A 15031-nucleotide genomic window follows, 5' to 3' on the forward strand; every position below is an offset into this window, starting at 1 on the left:
ATTGCAGTAATGGACTCAGTTTGAGCAAGAATGCGCGAAAGAAGATTGCTAGAACGCCTCGGAAATAACAACACACTACGAATCGACAGATGAGTTTTGAAATACGTCAGCGCCTACTGCTTTGTAGCAGTGCTAAATTCCACAAAGTAAATAAACAAAAACAAGCAAGCAAGCAAGCAAACAAACAAAAAAATAAGTAAATAAAATCTTCCGTTCTCGTCCGATCACCGAAGTGAAGCAACAACGTTAGGACTCAGTTGGGTGAGCGCCTGGGAACTCTGGCTGTGTTCGTTTTTCGCTTTTTAGTCGCTACTCCTGCCAGCCCTCTTTCCATACCACCTTTCTGTTGTGACAAAGAGACTTCCCTAAGCATTTTAAACGGCCGTAAGAAACGAAACTGCAGCAACTAACTCAGTTTGAAGGAGAATGTGCTAACCAAGTTTGCCAGGAAGTCTTTGAAAACGACAAAACAGTACGAATCGGGCGGTATGCTCCGAAATACGATAGCGCCTATCGTTCTGCAGCGGCGTACAGCTCCAAATTCGATTTGTAATCATAAATTGATTCATTTGTCCTCCCGCAGACGTTTCTCGCGCTTGTGCTGTCAAATGGACCGCGACCCGAGCGGCAGCGAGCGGCAGTCGAGCAAAGTCGGGACAAGTCGGGACGGAAGGGGAGGCAGGCGAGAATGCACCGCGCAAATTACGCAAATATCTGGAAGCGCGGCGCGTGTCAGGCAGGTGAGAAAGCTTCCGTCGGTCCAGCAGGACACCGCGCGCAAGCCCCGCGCCGGATAACAGGAACAAGGTGCGTCGCCAGCCAGTGTCGGAGGCCGCACGCACCAAACGAATGACAGGCGGTGCATCCAGCAGCTGTGTTGTGCGCCTCACCTTGGTTCGGCAGTCGCCTATGAGACGCCGAGGCGAGCGCGCACTCCGCGCCACCTTCGAGGTGGAAAGACATGCTTTGCGTCAAATGTGCCACGGAAAGCGGCGATTGCGTGTGTTGGGAGAAGAGGCGAACGCTTCTTCTGTGGCGCGGCTACAGTATAAGGACGCCAACGGCCATACCATGTTGAAAACACCGGTTCTCGTCCGATCACCGAAGTTAAGCAACATCGGGCCCGGTTAGTACTTGGATGGGTGACCGCCTGGGAACACCGGGACTACAAGCTCGTAGCGAAATGCGTCGCGGAAAATATGAAGCTCGCCCTCAAAAAAGCAATCAGCCCATGGCAGACATGTGCAGTGTTAGGCAGAAACATTTTCGACGCCGTCTGCACGTACAGAGACGTTATAGCCCACGCCGCATCCAACAGAGCGACTGCAGCGATCATCTCTGTAGACTTCCAAAAGGCCTTCGACAGGATCGGTCACCGGTACCTGCTGAAGACCTTGGCAAGACTGGGTTTTGGCTCCGAATTCGCTCAAGTCATCAAAAACATGTTAACAAATGCCACGTCAAGAGTTACTGTAAACGGCTGGACATCTACGCCGATAAAACTGGGGAAATCTGTGAGGCAAGGGTGCCCACTGTCGATGGCACTATTCACAGTAGCCCTCGACCCAGTCCTCAGGAAACTCGCTGCCACCGTCAACGGCTACAAGCTGAACGATATAAACGTGACATGTATGGCATATGCCGATGACTTGAGCATTTTCGTGGACGGTAAAGAGGACATCGACAAAGTCCTCCCAATAATAGAGTCTTTTGGGAAGGCATCTGGGGCCAAAACCAACCCCAAAAAAACCGTGCTCGTCCCGATAGGGAACGGGAAACTGAGAGAGGCCAGACCATGGTACCAGGTGACCGACAGATATAAAGTTCTAGGTGTTCAGCTGCAGGCCTGCCCACTCAAAATGGCCGCAGAGAACTGGCGGAACATCCTGAACACCACGAGAGGACTCGTCAGGACACACGCCAACAGAAACCTGACGTTGGATCAGAAAGCACAGCTGATCAACGAAACGATCCTGGCGAAGGCTTGGTACATGGCACAAGTCATGAACGTACCAACAGAAATAGGGAAGTCTATAGGAAGCGCTGTATACTACCTGCTGTGGAGGCGGGAAATTCTCAAAGTGTCGCAAGCCACCAGCACCCTCCCTAGAGAAGAAGGGGGGCTGGGCCTGATAGATGTCACGAGAAAATGCGCGGCACTGTTGCTCCACCGAGCTCTACAAATGGAGGACAGAAGTGTAGACTGTACCACGTCGTCTCTACTGAAAGAACACAGACCCGATTCCGGGGAAGCGCCGGTAGATGTCAGTAGAATACCCTACAAGATGCGCTACTTGAAGCAGATAGTAATGGACAGTAGCTACATCTCATCCACGCTAGCAGTGAAAGAGATGAGAACTGCAGCGAAAATCTATCGTGCACTGAGAGGCAAACAAGGAAGAAGCAGAACAGAGACGAATCTTCCAGACCACGACTGGCCACAAGTCTGGAAGAATCTCTCTGAGAAAGCCATACCCCCGGAAGCTAGAGACACGTGGTACAAAGTCGTACACAACAAGATACCGACGAACGAGCGCCTAGCGCGCATTGCCATGCGCGAGTCGCCGCACTGCGAAGTGTGCAACGAGATCGACACCGCGGAACACCGCTTCACATGTCCGACAAGTCAGGCGATATGGGAGACATGCAGGAAAATGGTGGCGCTCATGAACAGGGCGGATCACCGAACTATAGAAGCCACAGCCCTCACGATCCCGGCTGCAAAAGGTTTCCCACGTCCCAAACGCGTCGCGACCATGTGGACGTTCGCGATGACAGCGCACGCCATAATCGCAAAAAAACAAACGGACGGAGTGCAGTTCCTCACCGATCTCTGGGAGGAACACAAGCGAGCCAAGCGGAAAAACAACTACAGGCAGACGTTCCAGAACTACCTTCAGATAGCGCTGGACGCCGCCTTCAAGGACGCCCTCCGTCCCCACACGCCACGACCGCCTCCGACGTCTCCGCCGCCGCCGCCGCCGCCGCTGCCGCCGCCGCCGCCGCCGCCGCCGCCGGCGCCGCCGCCGCCGCCGCTGCCGCTGCCGCCGCCGTCGCCGCCGACGCTGCCGCCGCCGCCGACGCCGCCGGCGCCGCCGACGCCGCCGACACCGCTGCCGCCACACCACGCCCCCCCCTAGTCCTCCACGCCTCCGTCGTCACCGATGCAGAGACCCTCCAACGCCCCCAAAGTGTTGTGTGTTAAATGTGAGTTCGGTATAAAATTTGTGCAGTGCAACAACAGTGTCCGCAGTGCTACGGCTTCACATATAGGGCATATCCAGGTAGCGTTCTTAAAAATGTGCGAAACATCACTACGCCGAAGATGACTATGTGAGTAGACTAACAAAAGAAACATCTATATTCAATCCATATTTAATCATGTTAAACTTATCTAGAATATAGTTGTCCACTTATAGAATTATTCTTTAATTATGTTTCAAATGTGTTCCGTATCGCCCTCTCTCTCTCTCTCTCTCTCTCTCTCTCTCTCTCTCTCTCTGTCTCTCTATTTCTCTCTCTCTCCCTCTCTCGCTCTCTTCCCCTCAACCACCATCTCGTGGACACCTCGCTATATGTATATAATATTCTTTCATACATATTTGTCATTGTCCTTTGTCTCTTAAATGTAAGCCTTAGCCAATAAGACATCTCTAATAATAGCTACAAGCCACATAATGGCACCAGACCAAAAACTCGACCTAAAGTAAAGAACTTAGAAGTGTTTGAATCAATAACCCATAAAATTTAACAAAAACGCAAACAAAACTGAAAAATGAAATATTCTTGCTCCACTGACTTACAAATCAGTGCAACAGTGTAAATCAACCTGCAAATGCACAAAATATAATGAAACAGACAATTGCAACAAAGTTACATATCAGTAAAGAAAAGAAAAAGACTCGATAACTAACTGAAATTGAAATTGAAAATACCTTGGAATCTCATGACTGTATTTGTTATTTTGTAAATAAAAGTTTATTACGTTTTAAAAAAAAAAAAGGTGCTGTTGGCTCTATCTCATTTTTTCATTTTTACGTCGCTGCACCTGCCAGCCCTCTTTTCATACTAACTTTCAGGTGTTGACAAAGATGCTTCCACAAGCATTTTAAACCACTGTATCAAACGTAAGATACGAAATTGCAGTAATGGACTCAGTTTGAGCAAGAATGCGCGAAAGAAGATTGCTAGAACGCCTCGGAAATAACAACACACTACGAATCGACAGATGAGTTTTGAAATACGTCAGCGCCTACTGCTTTGTAGCAGTGCTAAATTCCACAAAGTAAATAAACAAAAACAAGCAAGCAAGCAAGCAAACAAACAAAAAAATAAGTAAATAAAATCTTCCGTTCTCGTCCGATCACCGAAGTGAAGCAACAACGTTAGGACTCAGTTGGGTGAGCGCCTGGGAACTCTGGCTGTGTTCGTTTTTCGCTTTTTAGTCGCTACTCCTGCCAGCCCTCTTTCCATACCACCTTTCTGTTGTGACAAAGAGACTTCCCTAAGCATTTTAAACGGCCGTAAGAAACGAAACTGCAGCAACTAACTCAGTTTGAAGGAGAATGTGCTAACCAAGTTTGCCAGGAAGTCTTTGAAAACGACAAAACAGTACGAATCGGGCGGTATGCTCCGAAATACGATAGCGCCTATCGTTCTGCAGCGGCGTACAGCTCCAAATTCGATTTGTAATCATAAATTGATTCATTTGTCCTCCCGCAGACGTTTCTCGCGCTTGTGCTGTCAAATGGACCGCGACCCGAGCGGCAGCGAGCGGCAGTCGAGCAAAGTCGGGACAAGTCGGGACGGAAGGGGAGGCAGGCGAGAATGCACCGCGCAAATTACGCAAATATCTGGAAGCGCGGCGCGTGTCAGGCAGGTGAGAAAGCTTCCGTCGGTCCAGCAGGACACCGCGCGCAAGCCCCGCGCCGGATAACAGGAACAAGGTGCGTCGCCAGCCAGTGTCGGAGGCCGCACGCACCAAACGAATGACAGGCGGTGCATCCAGCAGCTGTGTTGTGCGCCTCACCTTGGTTCGGCAGTCGCCTATGAGACGCCGAGGCGAGCGCGCACTCCGCGCCACCTTCGAGGTGGAAAGACATGCTTTGCGTCAAATGTGCCACGGAAAGCGGCGATTGCGTGTGTTGGGAGAAGAGGCGAACGCTTCTTCTGTGGCGCGGCTACAGTATAAGGACGCCAACGGCCATACCATGTTGAAAACACCGGTTCTCGTCCGATCACCGAAGTTAAGCAACATCGGGCCCGGTTAGTACTTGGATGGGTGACCGCCTGGGAACACCGGGACTACAAGCTCGTAGCGAAATGCGTCGCGGAAAATATGAAGCTCGCCCTCAAAAAAGCAATCAGCCCATGGCAGACATGTGCAGTGTTAGGCAGAAACATTTTCGACGCCGTCTGCACGTACAGAGACGTTATAGCCCACGCCGCATCCAACAGAGCGACTGCAGCGATCATCTCTGTAGACTTCCAAAAGGCCTTCGACAGGATCGGTCACCGGTACCTGCTGAAGACCTTGGCAAGACTGGGTTTTGGCTCCGAATTCGCTCAAGTCATCAAAAACATGTTAACAAATGCCACGTCAAGAGTTACTGTAAACGGCTGGACATCTACGCCGATAAAACTGGGGAAATCTGTGAGGCAAGGGTGCCCACTGTCGATGGCACTATTCACAGTAGCCCTCGACCCAGTCCTCAGGAAACTCGCTGCCACCGTCAACGGCTACAAGCTGAACGATATAAACGTGACATGTATGGCATATGCCGATGACTTGAGCATTTTCGTGGACGGTAAAGAGGACATCGACAAAGTCCTCCCAATAATAGAGTCTTTTGGGAAGGCATCTGGGGCCAAAACCAACCCCAAAAAAACCGTGCTCGTCCCGATAGGGAACGGGAAACTGAGAGAGGCCAGACCATGGTACCAGGTGACCGACAGATATAAAGTTCTAGGTGTTCAGCTGCAGGCCTGCCCACTCAAAATGGCCGCAGAGAACTGGCGGAACATCCTGAACACCACGAGAGGACTCGTCAGGACACACGCCAACAGAAACCTGACGTTGGATCAGAAAGCACAGCTGATCAACGAAACGATCCTGGCGAAGGCTTGGTACATGGCACAAGTCATGAACGTACCAACAGAAATAGGGAAGTCTATAGGAAGCGCTGTATACTACCTGCTGTGGAGGCGGGAAATTCTCAAAGTGTCGCAAGCCACCAGCACCCTCCCTAGAGAAGAAGGGGGGCTGGGCCTGATAGATGTCACGAGAAAATGCGCGGCACTGTTGCTCCACCGAGCTCTACAAATGGAGGACAGAAGTGTAGACTGTACCACGTCGTCTCTACTGAAAGAACACAGACCCGATTCCGGGGAAGCGCCGGTAGATGTCAGTAGAATACCCTACAAGATGCGCTACTTGAAGCAGATAGTAATGGACAGTAGCTACATCTCATCCACGCTAGCAGTGAAAGAGATGAGAACTGCAGCGAAAATCTATCGTGCACTGAGAGGCAAACAAGGAAGAAGCAGAACAGAGACGAATCTTCCAGACCACGACTGGCCACAAGTCTGGAAGAATCTCTCTGAGAAAGCCATACCCCCGGAAGCTAGAGACACGTGGTACAAAGTCGTACACAACAAGATACCGACGAACGAGCGCCTAGCGCGCATTGCCATGCGCGAGTCGCCGCACTGCGAAGTGTGCAACGAGATCGACACCGCGGAACACCGCTTCACATGTCCGACAAGTCAGGCGATATGGGAGACATGCAGGAAAATGGTGGCGCTCATGAACAGGGCGGATCACCGAACTATAGAAGCCACAGCCCTCACGATCCCGGCTGCAAAAGGTTTCCCACGTCCCAAACGCGTCGCGACCATGTGGACGTTCGCGATGACAGCGCACGCCATAATCGCAAAAAAACAAACGGACGGAGTGCAGTTCCTCACCGATCTCTGGGAGGAACACAAGCGAGCCAAGCGGAAAAACAACTACAGGCAGACGTTCCAGAACTACCTTCAGATAGCGCTGGACGCCGCCTTCAAGGACGCCCTCCGTCCCCACACGCCACGACCGCCTCCGACGTCTCCGCCGCCGCCGCCGCCGCCGCTGCCGCCGCCGCCGCCGCCGCCGCCGCCGGCGCCGCCGCCGCCGCCGCTGCCGCTGCCGCCGCCGTCGCCGCCGACGCTGCCGCCGCCGCCGACGCCGCCGGCGCCGCCGACGCCGCCGACACCGCTGCCGCCACACCACGCCCCCCCCTAGTCCTCCACGCCTCCGTCGTCACCGATGCAGAGACCCTCCAACGCCCCCAAAGTGTTGTGTGTTAAATGTGAGTTCGGTATAAAAATTTGTGCAGTGCAACAACAGTGTCCGCAGTGCTACGGCTTCACATATAGGGCATATCCAGGTAGCGTTCTTAAAAATGTGCGAAACATCACTACGCCGAAGATGACTATGTGAGTAGACTAACAAAAGAAACATCTATATTCAATCCATATTTAATCATGTTAAACTTATCTAGAATATAGTTGTCCACTTATAGAATTATTCTTTAATTATGTTTCAAATGTGTTCCGTATCGCCCTCTCTCTCTCTCTCTCTCTCTCTCTCTCTCTCTCTCTCTGTCTCTCTATTTCTCTCTCTCTCCCTCTCTCGCTCTCTTCCCCTCAACCACCATCTCGTGGACACCTCGCTATATGTATATAATATTCTTTCATACATATTTGTCATTGTCCTTTGTCTCTTAAATGTAAGCCTTAGCCAATAAGACATCTCTAATAATAGCTACAAGCCACATAATGGCACCAGACCAAAAACTCGACCTAAAGTAAAGAACTTAGAAGTGTTTGAATCAATAACCCATAAAATTTAACAAAAACGCAAACAAAACTGAAAAATGAAATATTCTTGCTCCACTGACTTACAAATCAGTGCAACAGTGTAAATCAACCTGCAAATGCACAAAATATAATGAAACAGACAATTGCAACAAAGTTACATATCAGTAAAGAAAAGAAAAAGACTCGATAACTAACTGAAATTGAAATTGAAAATACCTTGGAATCTCATGACTGTATTTGTTATTTTGTAAATAAAAGTTTATTACGTTTTAAAAAAAAAAAAGGTGCTGTTGGCTCTATCTCATTTTTTCATTTTTACGTCGCTGCACCTGCCAGCCCTCTTTTCATACTAACTTTCAGGTGTTGACAAAGATGCTTCCACAAGCATTTTAAACCACTGTATCAAACGTAAGATACGAAATTGCAGTAATGGACTCAGTTTGAGCAAGAATGCGCGAAAGAAGATTGCTAGAACGCCTCGGAAATAACAACACACTACGAATCGACAGATGAGTTTTGAAATACGTCAGCGCCTACTGCTTTGTAGCAGTGCTAAATTCCACAAAGTAAATAAACAAAAACAAGCAAGCAAGCAAGCAAACAAACAAAAAAATAAGTAAATAAAATCTTCCGTTCTCGTCCGATCACCGAAGTGAAGCAACAACGTTAGGACTCAGTTGGGTGAGCGCCTGGGAACTCTGGCTGTGTTCGTTTTTCGCTTTTTAGTCGCTACTCCTGCCAGCCCTCTTTCCATACCACCTTTCTGTTGTGACAAAGAGACTTCCCTAAGCATTTTAAACGGCCGTAAGAAACGAAACTGCAGCAACTAACTCAGTTTGAAGGAGAATGTGCTAACCAAGTTTGCCAGGAAGTCTTTGAAAACGACAAAACAGTACGAATCGGGCGGTATGCTCCGAAATACGATAGCGCCTATCGTTCTGCAGCGGCGTACAGCTCCAAATTCGATTTGTAATCATAAATTGATTCATTTGTCCTCCCGCAGACGTTTCTCGCGCTTGTGCTGTCAAATGGACCGCGACCCGAGCGGCAGCGAGCGGCAGTCGAGCAAAGTCGGGACAAGTCGGGACGGAAGGGGAGGCAGGCGAGAATGCACCGCGCAAATTACGCAAATATCTGGAAGCGCGGCGCGTGTCAGGCAGGTGAGAAAGCTTCCGTCGGTCCAGCAGGACACCGCGCGCAAGCCCCGCGCCGGATAACAGGAACAAGGTGCGTCGCCAGCCAGTGTCGGAGGCCGCACGCACCAAACGAATGACAGGCGGTGCATCCAGCAGCTGTGTTGTGCGCCTCACCTTGGTTCGGCAGTCGCCTATGAGACGCCGAGGCGAGCGCGCACTCCGCGCCACCTTCGAGGTGGAAAGACATGCTTTGCGTCAAATGTGCCACGGAAAGCGGCGATTGCGTGTGTTGGGAGAAGAGGCGAACGCTTCTTCTGTGGCGCGGCTACAGTATAAGGACGCCAACGGCCATACCATGTTGAAAACACCGGTTCTCGTCCGATCACCGAAGTTAAGCAACATCGGGCCCGGTTAGTACTTGGATGGGTGACCGCCTGGGAACACCGGGACTACAAGCTCGTAGCGAAATGCGTCGCGGAAAATATGAAGCTCGCCCTCAAAAAAGCAATCAGCCCATGGCAGACATGTGCAGTGTTAGGCAGAAACATTTTCGACGCCGTCTGCACGTACAGAGACGTTATAGCCCACGCCGCATCCAACAGAGCGACTGCAGCGATCATCTCTGTAGACTTCCAAAAGGCCTTCGACAGGATCGGTCACCGGTACCTGCTGAAGACCTTGGCAAGACTGGGTTTTGGCTCCGAATTCGCTCAAGTCATCAAAAACATGTTAACAAATGCCACGTCAAGAGTTACTGTAAACGGCTGGACATCTACGCCGATAAAACTGGGGAAATCTGTGAGGCAAGGGTGCCCACTGTCGATGGCACTATTCACAGTAGCCCTCGACCCAGTCCTCAGGAAACTCGCTGCCACCGTCAACGGCTACAAGCTGAACGATATAAACGTGACATGTATGGCATATGCCGATGACTTGAGCATTTTCGTGGACGGTAAAGAGGACATCGACAAAGTCCTCCCAATAATAGAGTCTTTTGGGAAGGCATCTGGGGCCAAAACCAACCCCAAAAAAACCGTGCTCGTCCCGATAGGGAACGGGAAACTGAGAGAGGCCAGACCATGGTACCAGGTGACCGACAGATATAAAGTTCTAGGTGTTCAGCTGCAGGCCTGCCCACTCAAAATGGCCGCAGAGAACTGGCGGAACATCCTGAACACCACGAGAGGACTCGTCAGGACACACGCCAACAGAAACCTGACGTTGGATCAGAAAGCACAGCTGATCAACGAAACGATCCTGGCGAAGGCTTGGTACATGGCACAAGTCATGAACGTACCAACAGAAATAGGGAAGTCTATAGGAAGCGCTGTATACTACCTGCTGTGGAGGCGGGAAATTCTCAAAGTGTCGCAAGCCACCAGCACCCTCCCTAGAGAAGAAGGGGGGCTGGGCCTGATAGATGTCACGAGAAAATGCGCGGCACTGTTGCTCCACCGAGCTCTACAAATGGAGGACAGAAGTGTAGACTGTACCACGTCGTCTCTACTGAAAGAACACAGACCCGATTCCGGGGAAGCGCCGGTAGATGTCAGTAGAATACCCTACAAGATGCGCTACTTGAAGCAGATAGTAATGGACAGTAGCTACATCTCATCCACGCTAGCAGTGAAAGAGATGAGAACTGCAGCGAAAATCTATCGTGCACTGAGAGGCAAACAAGGAAGAAGCAGAACAGAGACGAATCTTCCAGACCACGACTGGCCACAAGTCTGGAAGAATCTCTCTGAGAAAGCCATACCCCCGGAAGCTAGAGACACGTGGTACAAAGTCGTACACAACAAGATACCGACGAACGAGCGCCTAGCGCGCATTGCCATGCGCGAGTCGCCGCACTGCGAAGTGTGCAACGAGATCGACACCGCGGAACACCGCTTCACATGTCCGACAAGTCAGGCGATATGGGAGACATGCAGGAAAATGGTGGCGCTCATGAACAGGGCGGATCACCGAACTATAGAAGCCACAGCCCTCACGATCCCGGCTGCAAAAGGTTTCCCACGTCCCAAACGCGTCGCGACCATGTGGACGTTCGCGATGACAGCGCACGCCATAATCGCAAAAAAACAAACGGACGGAGTGCAGTTCCTCACCGATCTCTGGGAGGAACACAAGCGAGCCAAGCGGAAAAACAACTACAGGCAGACGTTCCAGAACTACCTTCAGATAGCGCTGGACGCCGCCTTCAAGGACGCCCTCCGTCCCCACACGCCACGACCGCCTCCGACGTCTCCGCCGCCGCCGCCGCCGCCGCTGCCGCCGCCGCCGCCGCCGCCGCCGCCGGCGCCGCCGCCGCCGCCGCTGCCGCTGCCGCCGCCGTCGCCGCCGACGCTGCCGCCGCCGCCGACGCCGCCGGCGCCGCCGACGCCGCCGACACCGCTGCCGCCACACCACGCCCCCCCCTAGTCCTCCACGCCTCCGTCGTCACCGATGCAGAGACCCTCCAACGCCCCCAAAGTGTTGTGTGTTAAATGTGAGTTCGGTATAAAATTTGTGCAGTGCAACAACAGTGTCCGCAGTGCTACGGCTTCACATATAGGGCATATCCAGGTAGCGTTCTTAAAAATGTGCGAAACATCACTACGCCGAAGATGACTATGTGAGTAGACTAACAAAAGAAACATCTATATTCAATCCATATTTAATCATGTTAAACTTATCTAGAATATAGTTGTCCACTTATAGAATTATTCTTTAATTATGTTTCAAATGTGTTCCGTATCGCCCTCTCTCTCTCTCTCTCTCTCTCTCTCTCTCTCTCTCTCTCTCTGTCTCTCTATTTCTCTCTCTCTCCCTCTCTCGCTCTCTTCCCCTCAACCACCATCTCGTGGACACCTCGCTATATGTATATAATATTCTTTCATACATATTTGTCATTGTCCTTTGTCTCTTAAATGTAAGCCTTAGCCAATAAGACATCTCTAATAATAGCTACAAGCCACATAATGGCACCAGACCAAAAACTCGACCTAAAGTAAAGAACTTAGAAGTGTTTGAATCAATAACCCATAAAATTTAACAAAAACGCAAACAAAACTGAAAAATGAAATATTCTTGCTCCACTGACTTACAAATCAGTGCAACAGTGTAAATCAACCTGCAAATGCACAAAATATAATGAAACAGACAATTGCAACAAAGTTACATATCAGTAAAGAAAAGAAAAAGACTCGATAACTAACTGAAATTGAAATTGAAAATACCTTGGAATCTCATGACTGTATTTGTTATTTTGTAAATAAAAGTTTATTACGTTTTAAAAAAAAAAAAGGTGCTGTTGGCTCTATCTCATTTTTTCATTTTTACGTCGCTGCACCTGCCAGCCCTCTTTTCATACTAACTTTCAGGTGTTGACAAAGATGCTTCCACAAGCATTTTAAACCACTGTATCAAACGTAAGATACGAAATTGCAGTAATGGACTCAGTTTGAGCAAGAATGCGCGAAAGAAGATTGCTAGAACGCCTCGGAAATAACAACACACTACGAATCGACAGATGAGTTTTGAAATACGTCAGCGCCTACTGCTTTGTAGCAGTGCTAAATTCCACAAAGTAAATAAACAAAAACAAGCAAGCAAGCAAGCAAACAAACAAAAAAATAAGTAAATAAAATCTTCCGTTCTCGTCCGATCACCGAAGTGAAGCAACAACGTTAGGACTCAGTTGGGTGAGCGCCTGGGAACTCTGGCTGTGTTCGTTTTTCGCTTTTTAGTCGCTACTCCTGCCAGCCCTCTTTCCATACCACCTTTCTGTTGTGACAAAGAGACTTCCCTAAGCATTTTAAACGGCCGTAAGAAACGAAACTGCAGCAACTAACTCAGTTTGAAGGAGAATGTGCTAACCAAGTTTGCCAGGAAGTCTTTGAAAACGACAAAACAGTACGAATCGGGCGGTATGCTCCGAAATACGATAGCGCCTATCGTTCTGCAGCGGCGTACAGCTCCAAATTCGATTTGTAATCATAAATTGATTCATTTGTCCTCCCGCAGACGTTTCTCGCGCTTGTGCTGTCAAATGGACCGCGACCCGAGCGGCAGCGAGCGGCAGTCGAGCAAAGTCGGGACAAGTCGGGACGGAAGGGGAGGCAGGCGAGAATGCACCGCGCAAATTACGCAAATATCTGGAAGCGCGGCGCGTGTCAGGCAGGTGAGAAAGCTTCCGTCGGTCCAGCAGGACACCGCGCGCAAGCCCCGCGCCGGATAACAGGAACAAGGTGCGTCGCCAGCCAGTGTCGGAGGCCGCACGCACCAAACGAATGACAGGCGGTGCATCCAGCAGCTGTGTTGTGCGCCTCACCTTGGTTCGGCAGTCGCCTATGAGACGCCGAGGCGAGCGCGCACTCCGCGCCACCTTCGAGGTGGAAAGACATGCTTTGCGTCAAATGTGCCACGGAAAGCGGCGATTGCGTGTGTTGGGAGAAGAGGCGAACGCTTCTTCTGTGGCGCGGCTACAGTATAAGGACGCCAACGGCCATACCATGTTGAAAACACCGGTTCTCGTCCGATCACCGAAGTTAAGCAACATCGGGCCCGGTTAGTACTTGGATGGGTGACCGCCTGGGAACACCGGGACTACAAGCTCGTAGCGAAATGCGTCGCGGAAAATATGAAGCTCGCCCTCAAAAAAGCAATCAGCCCATGGCAGACATGTGCAGTGTTAGGCAGAAACATTTTCGACGCCGTCTGCACGTACAGAGACGTTATAGCCCACGCCGCATCCAACAGAGCGACTGCAGCGATCATCTCTGTAGACTTCCAAAAGGCCTTCGACAGGATCGGTCACCGGTACCTGCTGAAGACCTTGGCAAGACTGGGTTTTGGCTCCGAATTCGCTCAAGTCATCAAAAACATGTTAACAAATGCCACGTCAAGAGTTACTGTAAACGGCTGGACATCTACGCCGATAAAACTGGGGAAATCTGTGAGGCAAGGGTGCCCACTGTCGATGGCACTATTCACAGTAGCCCTCGACCCAGTCCTCAGGAAACTCGCTGCCACCGTCAACGGCTACAAGCTGAACGATGATATAAACGTGACATGTATGGCATATGCCGATGACTTGAGCATTTTCGTGGACGGTAAAGAGGACATCGACAAAGTCCTCCCAATAATAGAGTCTTTTGGGAAGGCATCTGGGGCCAAAACCAACCCCAAAAAAACCGTGCTCGTCCCGATAGGGAACGGGAAACTGAGAGAGGCCAGACCATGGTACCAGGTGACCGACAGATATAAAGTTCTAGGTGTTCAGCTGCAGGCCTGCCCACTCAAAATGGCCGCAGAGAACTGGCGGAACATCCTGAACACCACGAGAGGACTCGTCAGGACACACGCCAACAGAAACCTGACGTTGGATCAGAAAGCACAGCTGATCAACGAAACGATCCTGGCGAAGGCTTGGTACATGGCACAAGTCATGAACGTACCAACAGAAATAGGGAAGTCTATAGGAAGCGCTGTATACTACCTGCTGTGGAGGCGGGAAATTCTCAAAGTGTCGCAAGCCACCAGCACCCTCCCTAGAGAAGAAGGGGGGCTGGGCCTGATAGATGTCACGAGAAAATGCGCGGCACTGTTGCTCCACCGAGCTCTACAAATGGAGGACAGAAGTGTAGACTGTACCACGTCGTCTCTACTGAAAGAACACAGACCCGATTCCGGGGAAGCGCCGGTAGATGTCAGTAGAATACCCTACAAGATGCGCTACTTGAAGCAGATAGTAATGGACAGTAGCTACATCTCATCCACGCTAGCAGTGAAAGAGATGAGAACTGCAGCGAAAATCTATCGTGCACTGAGAGGCAAACAAGGAAGAAGCAGAACAGAGACGAATCTTCCAGACCACGACTGGCCACAAGTCTGGAAGAATCTCTCTGAGAAAGCCATACCCCCGGAAGCTAGAGACACGTGGTACAAAGTCGTACACAACAAGATACCGACGAACGAGCGCCTAGCGCGCATTGCCATGCGCGAGTCGCCGCACTGCGAAGTGTGCAACGAGATCGACACCGCGGAACACCGCT

At 50.7% G+C, this 15031-nt stretch overlaps 4 pseudogenes; all 4 read left to right on the forward strand.

The window, feature by feature from the left end:
• The first annotated feature begins 1056 nt into the window (after positions 1-1056).
• Positions 1057-1174, forward strand: LOC124580628 (annotated as a pseudogene).
• Positions 1175-5195: 4021 nt separating this feature from the next.
• LOC124580629 lies at positions 5196-5313 on the forward strand (annotated as a pseudogene).
• A 4020-nt stretch (positions 5314-9333) lies between these two features.
• LOC124580630 lies at positions 9334-9451 on the forward strand (annotated as a pseudogene).
• Positions 9452-13474: 4023 nt separating this feature from the next.
• LOC124580631 lies at positions 13475-13592 on the forward strand (annotated as a pseudogene).
• Positions 13593-15031: the final 1439 nt, after the last annotated feature.

The sequence above is a fragment of the Schistocerca americana genome, unplaced genomic scaffold (genome assembly GCF_021461395.2).
Source record: "Schistocerca americana isolate TAMUIC-IGC-003095 unplaced genomic scaffold, iqSchAmer2.1 HiC_scaffold_338, whole genome shotgun sequence".
Lineage (NCBI taxonomy): Eukaryota > Metazoa > Arthropoda > Insecta > Orthoptera > Acrididae > Schistocerca > Schistocerca americana.